Below are 17,137 nucleotides of genomic sequence, written 5' to 3'. Positions count from 1 at the left end.
TCTCGCCGCCCGCAGCGCCCCAAGCGCTTTGTGATCCGATGCGGAACCCAGGGGACGCCAGCCAGATGCGGGGCGACAGCTGACCTGCGGCCGGGAGGCGCGGAGCACGCGGGTGGTCTCTGTGCGACTGACTTCTCCGCAGTTCTTGGACACCTCGAGGTAAAGCTACCACCTCAGACCCCGCACCCCACCCCTCGGCCCCGGCGTTCGTCTCTTTGTTCCCCCTAAGAGACCCGAGTGCTGTTCCAGAGAGCAAGACCAGGGAGATGAACAAGAGTTTAGGGGTTTCAGAAACTGAAGGGAAGTGGCCGTGGAGAGGTGTAAACTAGAGTGGGGCTTTTCGTTTTAAGGGGTTGTTTCTGACGGCCACCTGTATGACTCAGGAGAGAGAGGGGCGCTGGAGTAAGGGGTGATGTCTGACTGTTATGGCCGGGCAAGTTTCAAGGCTGTGATCTGAATCAGCCCTTAGAAAAGGGATTTGGTCACCGTGTCCCGGAGTGATGCGGCAGGCAAGATTCGAGCCAAGCGCTTTCCTTGTTCCCAGCCCTGCTTTATCTGTAATACGTGAGGATCCTTCCAAGGGGCAGGTGTTTTTGTGAAAATGTGAATTGTTCATTTCTGGCAAATACACAGGGCTTGTGATCCATCATTTTCAACCGTACCTTATCTCTGTGCTGGGGCTACGTGGAGGGCATCTATCTTATTCGGGAAAATAGATTATAACCAGAGGTCGGGCAATCTAGCTAGTACTGGTACTGACCCAATAATTTAAGTTCCAATGAAAGTATTTTCACCGACTCTTGGCAATACAGGATTTACTCTAAAGTATGGCTTCCCATTTCATACCTTCCAAAAAGCCATTTACTAATTTGGCAGTTGGAGAGAGTTCCAGTGGCTCACGCATGAATAGTTGCCCAGTGCATTTTACCTTATCACAGTTTTATGTTCAAAGGAGCTCTGGGGCTGAATGAAATATCGTCAACCCTCTTAAGCAAAATAATCAGGATACTATAATTGTCAGGTTAAGATGGACGATGAATGTGAGAGGATTGTAAAAACTCACATTGGAGAGAATATAGACTATATAGAATTTTAAGAACACTGTTCACATTCTGTAGAGTTGGGTGGAGGTTTATTCTGTCGTTTTCATCAGCCAGACACATGGACATTGCCATGCAAATGGATCCAGAAAAACATTATTTTCCTTTATAGCTGAACTATTATAGCTGACTAATGCATTTTTTCTGCATGAAGATGGTCTGAAAATGCTGTACATCATGTTTCTCTGTGCTACTGGGACATAAATTGTGTTTTTATGTAAACTGTTAAGTGGTGCTTGGATTACTTACATGTACATAGCCTTCCTTTCAAGCTCTAAGCTTACTGGGATTTGTTTTAACCTGTAAACTTCTATGGAACAGAAGTAAGGTGCTGGGATTCCAATTATACACTCCAAGACTGTGGTGTATTCAAAGTTCATTCTCTAAACTGCTGAATAATACCAGTAACATTTATATTACTCCTAAGAAATTTTTGTAGTCCCAAAATGTGTCTGAGTGCCTATAAAATACACTGATGTTTTGGAAAATCTGTTCAAGTCTCAAACTTAATGCTGCATAAGTCTATAATTATTAACCTAAATATATTTTGATTTTAACATGAAGGACTTTATGGCATATAAAAGATGATCTGCTGAGTACTACTTTTTCAAGGATTGCTTTGTTCTTAATACATCACAGTAGGGGTTTACATTATGTGTACACGCCATGCCTTCAGAATTAATGGGTGAGGTTTATCTGAATAATAAAGATACACAAGATTAACCACAGCCAGTTAGTATGAAAACTGATAATATTTTCATGACTTTTAAAATTACAATAAAAGGAAAATTGATACTCTTCTAAGGAGACATATCCTTATTTTATGAATTCCCATATAAGCATATGTCCCACTGTAATCTTGAAATTTAAAAAGAAAATTTTACTGTGGGTTAGACTAAGAGATACATTTCAAAAGTCAATTTTCTTAGCTGTTGTCTAATTTTCCTTTTATAAATCTATATAGTAGCCTCAAATAAACTTTTTCTCAGATGTAATCATCTCAAAACAAAGTGAGTAACTCACAAGGGTTATTCCTTTCAGGACACAACACCGTTCTCTAGGTGGCTGCATCAGGACCTATGGCCACACACCCATGAGGAGTACACAGCTCTGTACACATGCAGAGCACCTCCCATCTTTCCCTTTCTCCTCATCCCTTCTCCTGGGTTGGGTCAGAGTTGCTTCCAAACCCTCTGTACCCCTGTTATTCCACTCTAATTTTATGGTTTCTTCTTACCTGTCATTGGGCTCACAGAGCTAGCTATGTTTTCTTTCCCCCATCATCCCTAGTAGTTTCCTCAGGCTGCTATGCTCGTTAATGGGACACCAAATTTCCTAATTGTGCTGCCTTAAGTGAAGAAAATTTGAAGAAACTCACGTACCAGGAAATTAACCTTCTTTACCTCGCTGGTATATGTTGAAACTGGTATCCTTGACATAGAGCCCTCAAGGGCTTTGCTCTATGCAAAATAAATAGTAACCTCTTAGTAGTGGATGATAAATAGACTGACTAATGTCAATTTAAGATCACTTTGATTCTCTTTTCTTAACAGACAACTCAGTAGTTGCTGCCAGGTTCACATTTGCCTCACCCAAAATAGCTAAGAACTTTATGTTGAGCGTCATATGTGTCTGATACTAGAGAAACATTTTTAAAAAGGGAAAAATGAAATCCCTGCCTTGAAGAGTTTATGATCTAGATTTTCAGATAAATAATGTATAAAATGGAACCAAGATCCATAATTATTAAGGTGACATAACATGAAAATGACATTAGAAATCATCCCATTTACTACAAAATAATAGACCTTTTTTAAATCAAAAGATTGGAATTTAAAGACTTCTTAAAATTTTCAAGCTATTTCTGAGCATATCCTTTTTTTTGAGACTACAACAACCTTATGAAATAGACAAGGCTATTATCAATGTAGTAATCTCTCCTTGCTATAGGCAGGGAAACTGCATTTGAGCCTAACCTCCATGCTATCTCGACATCACCACATAGCATCTGCCCAGCCATCAATAAAGATTAACTATTTGAAGCATTTTCCACTGAAGCATATTAGGGATCCTTAGGTTAGTGATAAATGATGAATGTAACATTTCTAGTTTCTGGAGTTTTTCTCTCCTTCTTTTTTCCAAGTTCTCTTTTTTGCTCTTTTTGAATAAAGATGCCAGAAAAAGCCTTCATTCATATATGTGGGGCATTCTGCTCCTGTTATCAGATAAAGAGCTGTGAGTAATTTTGTAATCTGCCCTACTATCAGAAAGCCCATTCTCAGATATCTCTTCAGCTGTGTTTAACAGTTTAGTATATTCCCCTTGGGATTTGTTTCAATAAAAACATCCAGTAAAATCTTACTATGGATCCTTTGCTTTTCAGAGGACAAAATGAAGAAAGTGTTTTTATAAGCTGTAAAATGTAATTGAGAGAAAAATCACACGTGTGGCATTTGTAGTGGGAGGTGTGAGCACAGTGGGAAAAAAAACTCAGCTAACTGGCTAATTGCATATCCAGGTATACATATTTCTTCTATGGTTGTGTAGATTTGCACAAGTATATTTGCGCAGGTTCCTCATGTATTTTTTAATTTCTCTAATAAATTATGTAGCTATAGGAACCATAGAATTCATACTAAGGGCCTGTAGGGGCACCTCGCTGGCTTAGTCAGTAGAGCATATGACTCTTGATTTTGGGGTTGTGAGTTCACACCCCACGTTGGATATAGAAAGCCAGGTTCCTATACTGTAAGAATGTGATTGGGGATTTAGGCATTCAGGATAATTTATTGAGCAGCTACCAGCTGTAATTCTAGACTCTGGCAAAGCAGTAGAGAATAAAACAGACAAAGTTCTCTGACAGTATAATACTCTATTTTATATTGAGGAAGGCAAACAATAAATAAAATACATAAATAAAAATGTGGTGTTTGTGACGTGGTGATAAGAGCTGCAAGGAAGTAGAGGGAGACTGTCAAACATAAGAGGGGATGGAGTGGTAATTGAAAAATTCAACAGTAGAATTGGAGAAGGCTTCACTTTGAAGGTGACCTTTGAACTAGAACCTGAAGGAGATAAGAGAATGAGCCATGTGGAAATCTGGAGCAGGGCTTCTACTTTGCACTTCTTGGGACTGCTATTTTCATTTTGTTTCTGGAATTGTGCAGTGCATAGCCTGCACAGCTGTACTTGGAGTCCCTGATCTTTTATGGGAAGTCCCTGGACAGTGCTTACCATAGTTCATTGAAGTCCCAAAGGGGACAGTGAAGGGATGGCCCACATCTTTTGTTTTATGGTGTATGGAAGAAGCAAATCCATAGTATTTTCCTGGATTCTGTTGGTCCCATGTCCGCATGCCATCCTTGATCAAGGTTCTTGCTGCATTCAGATGATTTTCCTTCCTATTTTCTACACTGTAAGCCTGGCCCAAAAGGATTTGTTGAGAGTAATACCCACAGCCTTTGTCCAGATCCCTTCCATAGTAAATATTTGGAGACAGCAAAGGAGACAGTTGTTCGTGGTATGCAGCCTCTGTTTGCTGCACACTTCTTTCTTGTCTCTCTCCTTTCTTTTCCCTTCCCAATGTTGAACCACTGTGTTGGATTTTCTTTCTCTTTTTTTCTTGTCCCTTTAAGCCCTGTCTATATCCTGTATCAAGATTTGCAAACAGGGGGGGAAAAAAGGGGAGGGAACCTGGCTGGCTTAGTCAGTGGAGCATGCAACTCAGTCTTGGAGTTGTGAGTTAAAGCCCCATATGGAACGTAGAGATTATTTTTTTTTAAAAATTTGAAAACAGGTAACCTAAATGAATGAAACTAACCATTTCACTAGGGATGACAACCTGCTTAGGAAAAAAACCCCACCTAAGAGGAGGCAGCCAGCGTTAGCATCATCAGAGTTACTGTGGATCCCAGTATATGTCATGGGCCCATATGGTGGTGTCTTTCAGATTTTCCAGAGAAACTAGAAACCTTGCAACTTTAAAATGTTGATCCAGCATCTTTAAATCACTGTGCAGGATACAGAGACAAAAAGTCTGGATGCCAGATTTGGCTTCCGGTGGTTCTGTTTACAAGCCTTAGCCATGACTATACCTGCCAAGTGGTCTACTGTGTCACCTTCAGGTGTTATATTCAGCAGCATGCATGGCTGAAGTGTCCCAGAGCCACTTGTGCCACGTATTTTATCATCTCGAGTTCTCAGAGTTGTCCTTCCTCTGGAAAATTAGGTTAGCAATTAAAAAAAAAAAAGAAAAGAAAAGAAAAGATAGGGGCGCCTGGGTGGCTTAGTCAATTGAGCATCCGACTTTCGCTCAGGTCATGATCTAACAGTTTGTGAGTTCAAGCCCTGTGTCAGACTGTGTGCTAACAGCTCAGAGCCTGGAACCTGCTTCTGTATCTGTGTCTCTCTCTTTCTCTGCCCCAACCCTGCTCACCCTCTGTCTCTCTTTCTCTGTCTCTGTCTCTCTTTCAAAAATAAGCATTTAAAAAATGTGAATAAAAAAAGATACGAGTTTATTTTTCTAAACTCACTAACCAATATACTTTCTATCAAGCTATGTATAGTTGTAAACTAAAGGGTAATGTACTTTTTTTCATTCTTAAAGTGAAGCAATCATTTTCTGAAACCTCAGTTCATCATAACTGTATGCATAGATTTCATTTCCAAGTTCACATTCAGGATAAACTCCCTCTTTGGAATACTGGTGCTTTTGCTTTGTTTTGTTTTTTAGATCTGCCTGAACTTCACTAGTTGTTATTTCTCTTTCATTGAAATTCAATACGTGTACTGCATTAGTTTCTAGTGCCCTTTAAAAGCCATCAGATCAGTATTACAATCTATTTTTCCAAAGGAATGAAAGCTCACAAGTTGTGTGCTAACTTGTTTCCTTTAATCCTAAAAACTCAGTGAAATGCCCAGGCTAGCGGCCTTCAGGAAGGCCATTGTGTTAGAACGGAAGATTATGTACTATATTTCTTCCTAGTATTTTAAATGCAAATATAATAATATATCATGAAACAGTGCACATATTAATATCAGTGGTTTTTTCCTGTTTTGAAGTGATCCCATATTCCCTGACAGTTGGATCTAAAATCCGAATCCAGGGGTGCCTGGGTGGCTTAGTCGGTTAAGCGTCCGACTTTCGCTTAGGTCATGATCTCGCGGTTCATGGATTCGAGCCCCGTGTCGGGCTCTGTGCTGACTGCCAGGTCAGAGCCTGGAGCCTGTTTCAGAGTCTGTGACTCCCTCTCTCTCTGACCCTCCCCTGCTCACTCTGTCTCTCTCTCTCCTAGAAATAAATAAAACATTTTTAAAAATTTAAAAAAATAAATATAAAATCCGAATCCAATTTTGAAGTTGTATGTAAGAAAAAAGAATTGACTTGGAGGAATTGAAAAGTACCGCAATTGTTTTTTAAGACCATGGGTTATGTCTGATTTTTAAACAGATATTTTTAATATTTTATTGAAAATATCAAGAAGACTATTCAGAGCTGTAGTTGACCCTTGAACAACATGGGGGTCAGGGGCACTGACCCCCTGCACTGTCAAAAATCTACATATAACTTTTGACTCCCCCAGAACTTAGCTACTAATAGCCTACTGTTGACTGGAAGCCTTACCAATAATAGTTGATTAACACATTATGTTACATGTACTATATACTGTATTCTTACAATAAAGTGAAAAAATATTATTAAGAAAATGGTAAGGAAGAGAAAACACATTAACAGTACTGTATAAATGGACCCGTGCAGTTCCAACTCATGTTATTGAAGGGTCAACTGTAATGTAGTTTTCACATGGCAGAGAGAGAGGTGGAGTAAATTTGTTTAACAGAAGACAGGTTGTCTCTTTTGAAGTCTAATCATGTGAGAAAGGGAAATCCAGCCAAGTTTGAGGTCCACAAGACAATTCAAACTATCTTTAAAAATAAGTTTTGGCTTTTCTTAAGACCAATGTGTGTTTAGACCAACATTTTAGCTCTTAAAATTTAAACCTAGGAGTCTTTTAAAGGAAATTTAATCCATGTGTTTTTGATTCACTAAATCCTAAATCATTACCCATAAACTGTATGTCTCTCTAAGCTCTTTGATGTCTAAGAAATCTTTGAAGCTATGTAAGGCCTTTTTTGTTCCAGAAGAATAGGAAGTTGGTTTTGCTAAGGGTCAGTAAACAGCATCTTCAAATATCTGAATTAGGTCTAAAATCTCACAACCATAACAGAATGAATATTTGAACGAGTGCTAATGCAGTTTTCTGATGCAATGTGAAAAATGTAAGTACTTTTAAAGACCCAGTAGTATTCAGTTGTAATCCTTACTAACCCCAAGGAAATTATTTTGCCATCACTCCTCTTTCTATTGTTAAAAAAAAAAAAAAAATGGTAAGGTCCAAATGTTTATCATTTTATCCTAACACAGAGTTAGGTACTCAGTAACACTTTTGTTGAATGTTAAATGAATGACGTTTTCTTCTGCTTAGAACCTTCTAGCTAATGTCAATCTTTCTATTCAATATCAGTATCCATCTGTCATGTCTCAGAATAAATCTATTCTGAGTCAGTGACCTGGTTCGACAAATTTTTTAAATAAGCCATCAAACTAAATATATGACATTTATTGAAATTCATTCTGTACCATGAAGCAACTGCCTTGCAAACAGTGCTGAAAATAGGAAGGCATTTCTAGGCTAATTAGATTAAATATTCAGTTGTTACCATATGCTTTCTGAAAATTGATTTTTTCCCCCTTTACTTTTCCTGCCATTCTTCCTCCCACCTTGACATGCTTACTGATTGAAAACTATGCACAGAAAAGGGCAAGCCATTTGTATCTATAAGCAAGTTCAAACGGGTTTAGAAAATGTAATGCTATAATCATAAGTTGCCATAATGTAGAAGGGAAGAGTTTTCCAACAATAATGAGGGTGTTAGGTTTTGCTCCAGATTATATAGATGACATATCTTTAAACTGTATTGTGTGGAGAAAAACACCTCTTACTGTACTTAGGCTTCCTGTTTATGAGTATGTATTTTCTAGTAACTAGACTTCCCATATGGACTCGGCACAAATATGTAGCTTTAAGTGCAGTTGAAATGCTATCAAGACAGCAATTCCTTCTCTCTAAAAGAAAGAAAGTAGTATTTAGAAGAAGGCAGATTACTGAAACATGGGCATTGAGATCTTCCTTGATACCATGTTGTGAATTTCTGACTACTCCTCACATTTTGTCTTCAGAAAACATTGGGGTGACAGAATTTGGAGATTTCTTATACCTTGGTGGGGAGAAAAAGGAAAATTGTGCTATTATGGTCTTTAAATAGAGGTTCTTTTAGGTGAACCTGAAGGTTTAGTGAATACATATTCCATCATTAAACTTGTTTTGAAACTTAATTATGGATAGCACTATTTAAGGAGTAATTTATTTATATGGTTTATATGGTGGTATATATACACATAGAGAGAGAGATGCTTAATTTCTATTTCAATGGCTGAGCAAACCATTAGTATTAATCATATATCAATATGTGCATGTTCATTTTTAGATGCTCTTTAAAACTCTTAAAGTTCTCATAATCTGATAAGCCTTTGTATTTATACATTCAGAAAACTGAAGTTCAGTTTAAGGAGGTTTTTGTGATAACTCTTATGCAATAGATAGACAAAATAAGTAATGAAGGAGAAGACCTGGAAGTTTGTTTTACTGTTTTTTTGTTTTATTTTGAGAGACACAGAGATAGCGCCAGTGGGGAAGGGGTAGAGAGAGAGGGAAAGAATCCCAAGCAAGCTCTGCACTGCCAACATGGAGCCCAATGCTGGGCTCCAACTCATGAACCTGTGAGATCATGACCTGAGCTGAAACCAAGAGTCAGATGTTTAACCCACTGAGCCACCCGGGTGCCCCAAGACCTGGAAGTTTTAATGGGTGTTGGATCAGTGAGGTTACAGGAGGGGAGAGGTGGGTGGATACACTGCAGAGCCATGAGCTTGGGAGCAGTGAAGGTTGTGAGGAAAGTGTCGCATTAGAAATCAGACTGCTGCCTTCTGAATAGGAAAAAGTCCAGGCAAAACTGAGTGGGGAATCCAGGAATACTCATAGGAAAAGGGTAGGGCATGTGATAGTTAAGCAAAGTCTGAACTTCCTCTGTCACATGTGGTTTGATTCTGGGAGAAGTGAGGCTATCATCTGCCTGGTACTAGACCAGACCTCTTAGTCTGTTCTACCCTCAGATACCAATAAGAATGGCAGGGATATGTAGCATGAAATAGAAGGAACTTTTCTTCTGAGTGTTGGAGACATGATCTAACCATTCTTTTATCTACTAGCAGACACTCCAAATGAAATTCTGTATTCTCAGAAGAATTTGTAGTATTAAAAGAAAAACCAAACTTACAAGTGTTTTTTACACAATGCTCATGACCAAAATTTTCAAGCATATCAGCTCGTTATAATGCATCAGTTACTCTTGGGATCAAAGGTTACAGCCTTCAAAATTATACCCATAACTATTCTCCATTAGAATAGTCTCTGCTGTAGATCTATATTAGCTTTTCTTTCAGATATTCTCTTGAGGCTATTTCTTTGGGCTTTGATTATACACAGTTCATGCTGGAGTGTGTGTAATAATTACATTTGTTATGTTCTAAACACGAACTCAGACAGTGGTCTAAAGATTTGAGGAAAGCTCCTATCAAGGTCTACCTTTACTTTTTGTCTTTTTCTTCTTCTGAGAGACTGAGGTGAACAGATGTCATCTGATTCTAGTCTCATATTCAGGCAGAATCCCTTCAGCTCCTGCTACACTGTCCAAGGTGAGTTCATGGTCTGACCAGTGTCTAGTTAAGATAGAGACAGCAGACAAATAGAATCATTTAGGGCTTACATGAACCTTTGGGCTTAAAATGCTATTACCCCGGCAGTTTTTTGCTGTTTTTTTTTTTTTTTTAGCTAAGTGTAAAATAGTACAATATATATTTTAAGTACTATTTAATTATAAAGAAACAGCCAAAGTAAAGTTTGTTGACAGAAAAAAGTGTCTTCCTAACAGAAATAAATACACATTTTGGACTTCAGAAATTCGATTTCTGTTGTGTCAAAATTAAGATACTTCTAAATTTTATTTCAGTTTTACTAACACATACTTGGATTGTTCATTGTAATCTATATGTCAGAATTCAATTATTTTAAACACTCTTCTGCTCTTCAAAGAGCTTACAAAAAAGATTGTTCTTTAAATCATCAGAAGAGTGTAGATAAAACCCCAGTTTCACCAACCACAATGAAATGTGACAGCCCTTGAGTCTATGTTATAAGTTGATTAATTACTTTCCAAATGTTTTTAAAGATTCTGAATGAGTAACTAGAGTGGTATCTAGGATCAAGGCTCCCTCACAATTCCTAAATGGGTTTTATTTTCACAGTTAGATGATCATTTTATCTGATTCATTTCTTTAACATCTTCAGATTGTTGGTTTTATTGAAAAGAGAGCAGAGTATCTGTTTCAGTATGTTTTCTTTTCCCTGAAATTATTCCTTGCAGATTTTAATAAAACTGGTTTTGAAATAAAAATAATCAAATGCTGGCATTGCCCTTTAATAAAGGCCCATATATCCAATGAGTTATATAAACATTAAAAGGAATTCACTACCAATGTCATGATTATGAACCATTTAATTCCCAAATCTACCTTGCTGACTGTTTGGACACTCATCTGCAGTCAGCATTGTGCATTAGGATGAATATCACCTCAAGTGAACTTTTATTTTGGTCATTTCCCATTTTTTCCCATTCCCAGGAAGATTCCAAACTTTCACCATTTTCTGAAGCTTTTGAAATCTCCCTTGCTTCCTTTACTCTTAGTATATCTGAGAAAGTATATCTCCCTTTATAGTTTAGAGAGTAAACAGAAGCCCAGATGGTTTCCATATACCCGTTATTACCTCCCTGCTTCTGTCTCAAGTGATAAAATGGTCTTTTCACCCGGTGGTCTTAATTCTATTCTTCCACATCTTTGAGCACCTTGCTTCATCTATCCTACCCTCTCTCCCCACCCCTCCCATCTTTTAAAACCTCCCTCATTTTTTTCATTCAGCCCTTACTCAACTTGCTGCTGCTTCTAGAAAAAGAAAAAAACCCACATATCCAGATATTCTAACAAGATTTTTACTATACATTTACCTTAAGTATTCACTCCTATTTCTGCCTTATCCTTTAAATAAAGAATTCTTGAAAATAATTTCTAACTAATTGTCTCTATTCTCATTCATTAATTCATTCAACTCGAGTAGTCTGTTCCCAACTACCAAGAAGATGCCTTCACTCTAATAACCAGCAACTTCCTCAGAGTGAAATCTGACGGACACTTGTTTTTATCCCACTTGACCCCTCTGTGAGATTTGACACCATACATATTGCTCCTCCTTTTTGAAATTTCTAGCTTCTGAAATACCACTCAAACTTTTCTTTTTAAAGCTTAAATTTAGGGGCACCTGGGTGGCTCAGTCAGTTTAAGGGTCCAACTTCGGCTCAGGTCATGATCTCATGGTTCGTGGGTCTGAGGCCTGCATTGGGCTCTGTGCTGACAGCTCAGAGCCTGGAACCTGTTTCAGATTCTGTGTCTCCCTCTCTCTCTGACCCTCCCCTACTCATGCTGTCTGTCTGTCTGTCTCTCTCTCTCTCTCTCAGAAATAAATAAAACATTAAGCAGACAAAAAAATTTTTTTAATTAAAAAAAATAAAGTTTAAATTTAAACTTTATATCTAAAGCTTGAATTCATTCTTTCTGCATACCAAACATGCCCATAGGTGATCTTACTTAACCTCCATGACTTCAGATACACTGATGGACCAGGGATTCACAGTTGTCATGTCTGACTCTCTCTGCTCTAACCACCAAGATGTTAGCTACCTTAAGGGCACTTGTACTTGAATGACCAGCAGATACCTCAGAGTTATTAATGGAACTTTTTTTTTTTTTGCCCCATAACTTTTCTCTGCCTATGTATCTTACCTTTGTTTGTGACATCCAGGATAGATATTTTTTAGTCAGCCCTGACTTCTGATTCTTCTCCTATATCCAAGTCTATGTTAGATCATTGTCACATTAATTTTATTTCTTTAATATCTTTCTAATCTAGTAGGTTTTTTTTTATTATATCCATGCTGCCAGAGTCTTTGTAAAGGGTCATTTTTTTTTTATGTTTTATTTATTTCTAGGAGAGAGAGAGAGAGAGAGAGACAGCATGAGCAGGGGAGGGTCAGAGAGAGAGGGAGTCACAGATTGAAACAAGCTCCAGGCTCTGAGCCGGCAGTCAGCACAGAGCCCGACGCAGGGCTCGAACCCACGAACCGCGAGATCATGACCTAAGCGAAAGTCGGACACTCAACCGACTAAGCCACCCAGGCGCCCCAAGGGTCATTCTTTATTAATTCATTTCATTATCCATTCCTTAACAAATCCTTGCCAAGTGCTATGTACTGCTAGGGTCCAAAAATGGAGCTTTCAGTCTGGTGGGAGTTATAGGCAAGTAAATTGCAACTCAACATAAAAAAGTTTAAGAATAAGGCGGGTTTGATATGTGAGCACATGGAACAGGTTCTACTCCCTTTCTAGAGAGTGAGAGAGGCATCAGAGAAGGCTTCCTGAAAGAAGTGTCACCTACAGTGAGACTTGAAGAGAGAGTAAGTTAACCCGGTGAAGGTGAGGACAAGAGTGTCCCATAGAGAGGGATCCACATATGCTGAGACCCAGAGTGGGAGAGCTCACGGCCTGCTTCAGCAACTTGCAGAAGGGCAAGGTGGCTAGAGCCTAGATTTTTAGGAGGACGATAGCAAGAGGCAAGGCTAGAGAGTTAGGCAGAAGCCAAATCGTGAATGGCTTTTAACCTGTGCTAAAGAGTTTAACTGTATTTTGTTTTGTTTTGTTTTGAGTTTATTTATTTATTTTGAGAGACAGTACACGCACACACAAGGGGAAGAGGGACAGAGAGAGAAAGAGAGAATCCCAAGCAAGCTCCACATTGTCAGCACAGAACCCTACGTGGGGCTCAGACTCACAAACTGAAATCATGACCTGGGCCAAGATCAAGACATTTAACCAACTGAGCCACCCAGGCATCCCAGGAGTTGACCTGTTTTTTGTTGTTGTTTGTTTAATTTTTTAATGTTTATTTTTCAGAAACGGGGAGGGGGGAAGGGGAAGGAGCAGAGAGAGAGAGGGAGATACAGAATCCAAAGTGGGCTTCAGGCTCTGAGCTGTTAACACAGAGCCTGACATGGGGCTTAACTCCACAGACCGTGAGATCATGACCTGAGCCAAAGTCGGATGCTAAACCAACTAAGCCACCCAGGCCCCCGCAAATTGAACTGTTTTTAAACAGCAAAGTTGGGGCGCCTGGGTGGCTTAGTCGGTTAAGCGGCCGACTTTCGCTTAGGTCATGATCTCGCGGTTCGTGGGTTCGAGCCCTGCGTCAGGCTCTGTGCTGACTGCCAGCTCAGAGCCTGGAGCCTGTTTCAGAGTCTGTGACTCCCTCTCTCTCTGACCCTCCCCTGCTCACGCTGTCTCTCTCTCTCCTAAAAATAAATAAAAACATTAAAAAAAAAAATTAAACAACAAAGTGACATAATCAGATTGTCATTTTAGAAAGATATCTCTGGTACATTGAGGAATCAGGGTTAAGAATGGAGGGAGAATACCAGTAGGAAGCTGTTGTAATCCAGGCAAGAAGTGATACCACCTTTAACTATGATAGACAGGTTTAAAACACCTATGGGAGTCAAGAGTGATTTTCTGGAAAAGTGGGAATGTTAGGCATTGAGACAGGATTCGAGGTAGTAGAAGAAGTTTTCATGGGAAGGACATCTGACTGTTTCTTCTTAGTCTGTTTGTCTCATTCACCTTCTCCTCAGCCTGCTACCTTTGGTGTGCCTAAGCAGGCCTCCTCTGCATTCTCTACACTCCTTTCCTTGGTGGTCTCATTCAGTCTCATGGCTTTTTCATACCATCATCAATACACAGTTTCCCAATTTAAATCTCTAGTAAGACCTTTCTTCTTAACTCAATGCCTCAAATATCCAACTGCAAACTCAGCATTTCCAATTGGATGCCTAAAAAGTATCTCAAACATGAACAGAACTAAACTGCCTAATTGTCATATTTTCATGCCAGACTTGCCCCACCCACCAGCTTCTTTCTACATGTCAGTAACTGGCAAAACCATTGTCCTTGTTACAAAACCCAAAATATTTGGAGTATTCGTGACTCCTTTTATCTCACACTTTATCTCCAATTCCTTTACCAAATCTTCATACCTCTGTCTTCAAAATATAACCAGAATTCAACTACCTCTCATTATTCACTCCTTTCTCTCTAGCCCAAGCTACCATCTTCACTCATCCAGACTACTACAACAGTCTCCCAACTGATTTGGCTTCTCCATTTTTGCCCTATCCCATCCCCCTGCCACCACCACTCTTCTTACACACACAGTCAAGGTGATTCCATTCAAATATATTCACTCTCTTGCTCAACACCCTGCAATGGCCCCTCATTCCACTCCAGTAAAAGCCCCAGTCTCACAGTGGCCTACACGGCCCTGTATGGTCTGATTCTTTGTCTACTCTGACTCCTCTCCTCTCATGAGGGTCTAGGCTTATTGACAAATAAGATACACCAGGCATGCTTTCAACTTGGTCCCTCTTGCCTCTGTAAGAAAAAAAGAAATCTCTTTTCACATCTCACATGGCTAATTCCTCTCCTCCTTCAACTCTTTCCTTAAAAGCTGCCTTCCCAGCTTTTCAGAGCCACAGACTTCTCCCACCACTTTCCTTCTGTGTGTTCCTGATCCTCCAACTCTCTCTCCCTCTTTCCTGTAACACTCAATACTCCTCACCTTGTAACAAATTATATGTGTAATTTGTTTTCTGGACTTAACTGCTAGAAAGTAAGTTTCACTGCTAGAAACAGGAATGTTTGTTTTATTTACTAAGGTACCCCTACCCTGTCCTAAGTACCTCACACATATTAAGGCCTTAATTAGTATTTGTCAGATGTAGTCTTAAATAGCTGTTGGATATATAAAACTGATGCTTGAGAGATGGATTTCTGGACTTTCTGGAAATAAAGAGATAAAGATACAGATCAAGGAATCTTTACTGTTGTTCATCTTTATCTTCAATTGCCTGTACAGATGCAGTGACCTTTTGTAGTGTCTTCTGGCCTCTAGCTTCTTTCCACTTCAGTCCACTCACCACACTGTCACCAAAATTGTCTAATAGGTGTAGTTACAAGTACTATGCTCATTTCCATCTCCTGCTTAAAACCTTCCAGTGACTCTTCACTACAGATCCTTCAACAGGATGTGTAAGACTTTCTATGATGTGGCCCCGGACTAATCTTTCAGTTTCATCCATAGCCAGCCCAGCCCACATAGTCTCTGTGCCAGTTAAAGCTTCCTGAACAGCCCTGCACATTCTCCCCTAGGTGCCTATGTGTGTGTCCTGTCCATCCCCTGCCTCTGCTGTGCCTAAGCAACTCCTAACCTGCAAGACCCGACTCAAGTAATATCTCCATGCTAACATACTCCTTGGCTCTGCTTCTGTCTGACACAATTAGCTGTTTGTCCCTCTGTGTTCCTTCAGCAATGTGCACCTGTCTTCATAGCACTTTATAGCACACTGGGGGTGGGAGGCTGGGACTGCCAGTCCATGAGCAACACCGATATGGTTGAAAAGGTTTTTTGTTGTTGTTGTTGTTGTTTTTAATGTCTTGCCCTCTCCTTTGTCTTTCTGTTTCTTTCTCCCTCAAACACGTGTACCCCTTACACACACACACACACACACACACACACACACTCACACACACACACACACAACTGTGCTGGATTAACTTTCCTTGAATTGATCAGTTATATAAACACAATCTTGAGCACAGTTGTTTTTAAGTTGTCCTAATGTCCTAACCTTTTGGTTTATTGATTTTTCAAGGACCCTAAGTGTTTACTGAGTTTTAAAAATTGGATTTTGTACTTATGCACTTATTTTCTGCACTGTTCCATTTTTTACAAGGGTAGCTTTTGCTTGACATTCTCTATCCCTTTAAAAGTACTTTAAGATTTTTATAGAAAGTTTTCTTTGGTTCTTTTTATCCTCTGTATATTGAACTCGATGTAGTGATATTTATATGCTTTTAATTTTTCTCCGAACACTGTTAATTACATTGTGTTCAGCCAAGGAATCCACATCTATATAAAATATGATTAGGTTTGACTATTCCTTCCATTCATAGTATTTTTATGATTTCTGAAAGTTTTTTCTACATTTTCTGAAAAAGAACATGTTATATACTGAAAAAATGTATCTTGAAAAAGGTTCCTAGTTTATTCCCCTGGCAGAGAATCTACTTTCTTTGATTTCCAAGAAAAGTTCTCAGGTATGAGCAAAATAAAGTTCAGACCTACCCAAAGAACTTAGTGAAAATAGAATTATAGAATAATGCCCACCTCACATGGATTTGACTCTATATTTCTGGTTTGGGCCTCTCCCCTTGTCTCTCTTTCCCTAGGTACTGGTTTCTCTTTATGTGGCAGCCACCAGGACACAAGAACGATCCACTCATCACCACCATTTCTCACAACCATTTGATTGTTGATTGTTATTCCTTTAGGTAACACTAGAGGAGATTTGACCAGTTATATAGACCCAATTCTGAGCACAGCTCCCCACATTTGGAATTCACCATGCCTTATGCCAAGGACATTTTCAAACACTGAGGAAGGGAAATATGTCTGATTCATTAATGAGTAATGTACCAGCTTCCTTTCTAACTGGTCTCTCTCAGTGCTTCACATTCTGACTATTCAGTCAGGTTTATCCTATTCCAACCCTGTGCTTGAATACAGCTGGAAAAAGTTGCTAAGCTTATTTTAACTTACGTACTTAGGAAGATGTTTCTCAAGTGTGATTTGTACTTTCATGTTATTCACTGTTCCTGGATTAATTGAAGAAAAACTGGTAGCATTTCTGCACAATCTGAA

At 39.1% G+C, this 17,137-nt stretch overlaps 1 protein-coding gene across 2 annotated transcripts in view; it reads left to right on the top strand.

Moving 5' to 3' along the window:
- The first annotated feature begins 6 nt into the window (after positions 1-6).
- MET (MET proto-oncogene, receptor tyrosine kinase) overlaps positions 7-17,137 on the top strand; it is a 109,929-nt gene continuing 92,798 nt past the window's right edge. For both annotated transcript variants that reach the window (XM_077756032.1, XM_077756031.1), the window contains exon 1: positions 7-159. The gene's annotated coding sequence lies outside the window, so the exon portion shown is untranslated. The remainder of the gene's footprint in view (positions 160-17,137) is intronic.

This window comes from Crocuta crocuta, unplaced genomic scaffold (assembly GCF_008692635.1).
Source record: "Crocuta crocuta isolate KB4526 unplaced genomic scaffold, BGI_CrCroc_1.0 scaffold452, whole genome shotgun sequence".
Taxonomy (NCBI): domain Eukaryota; kingdom Metazoa; phylum Chordata; class Mammalia; order Carnivora; family Hyaenidae; genus Crocuta; species Crocuta crocuta.
This window is presented reverse-complemented; position numbering and strand designations above follow the sequence as displayed.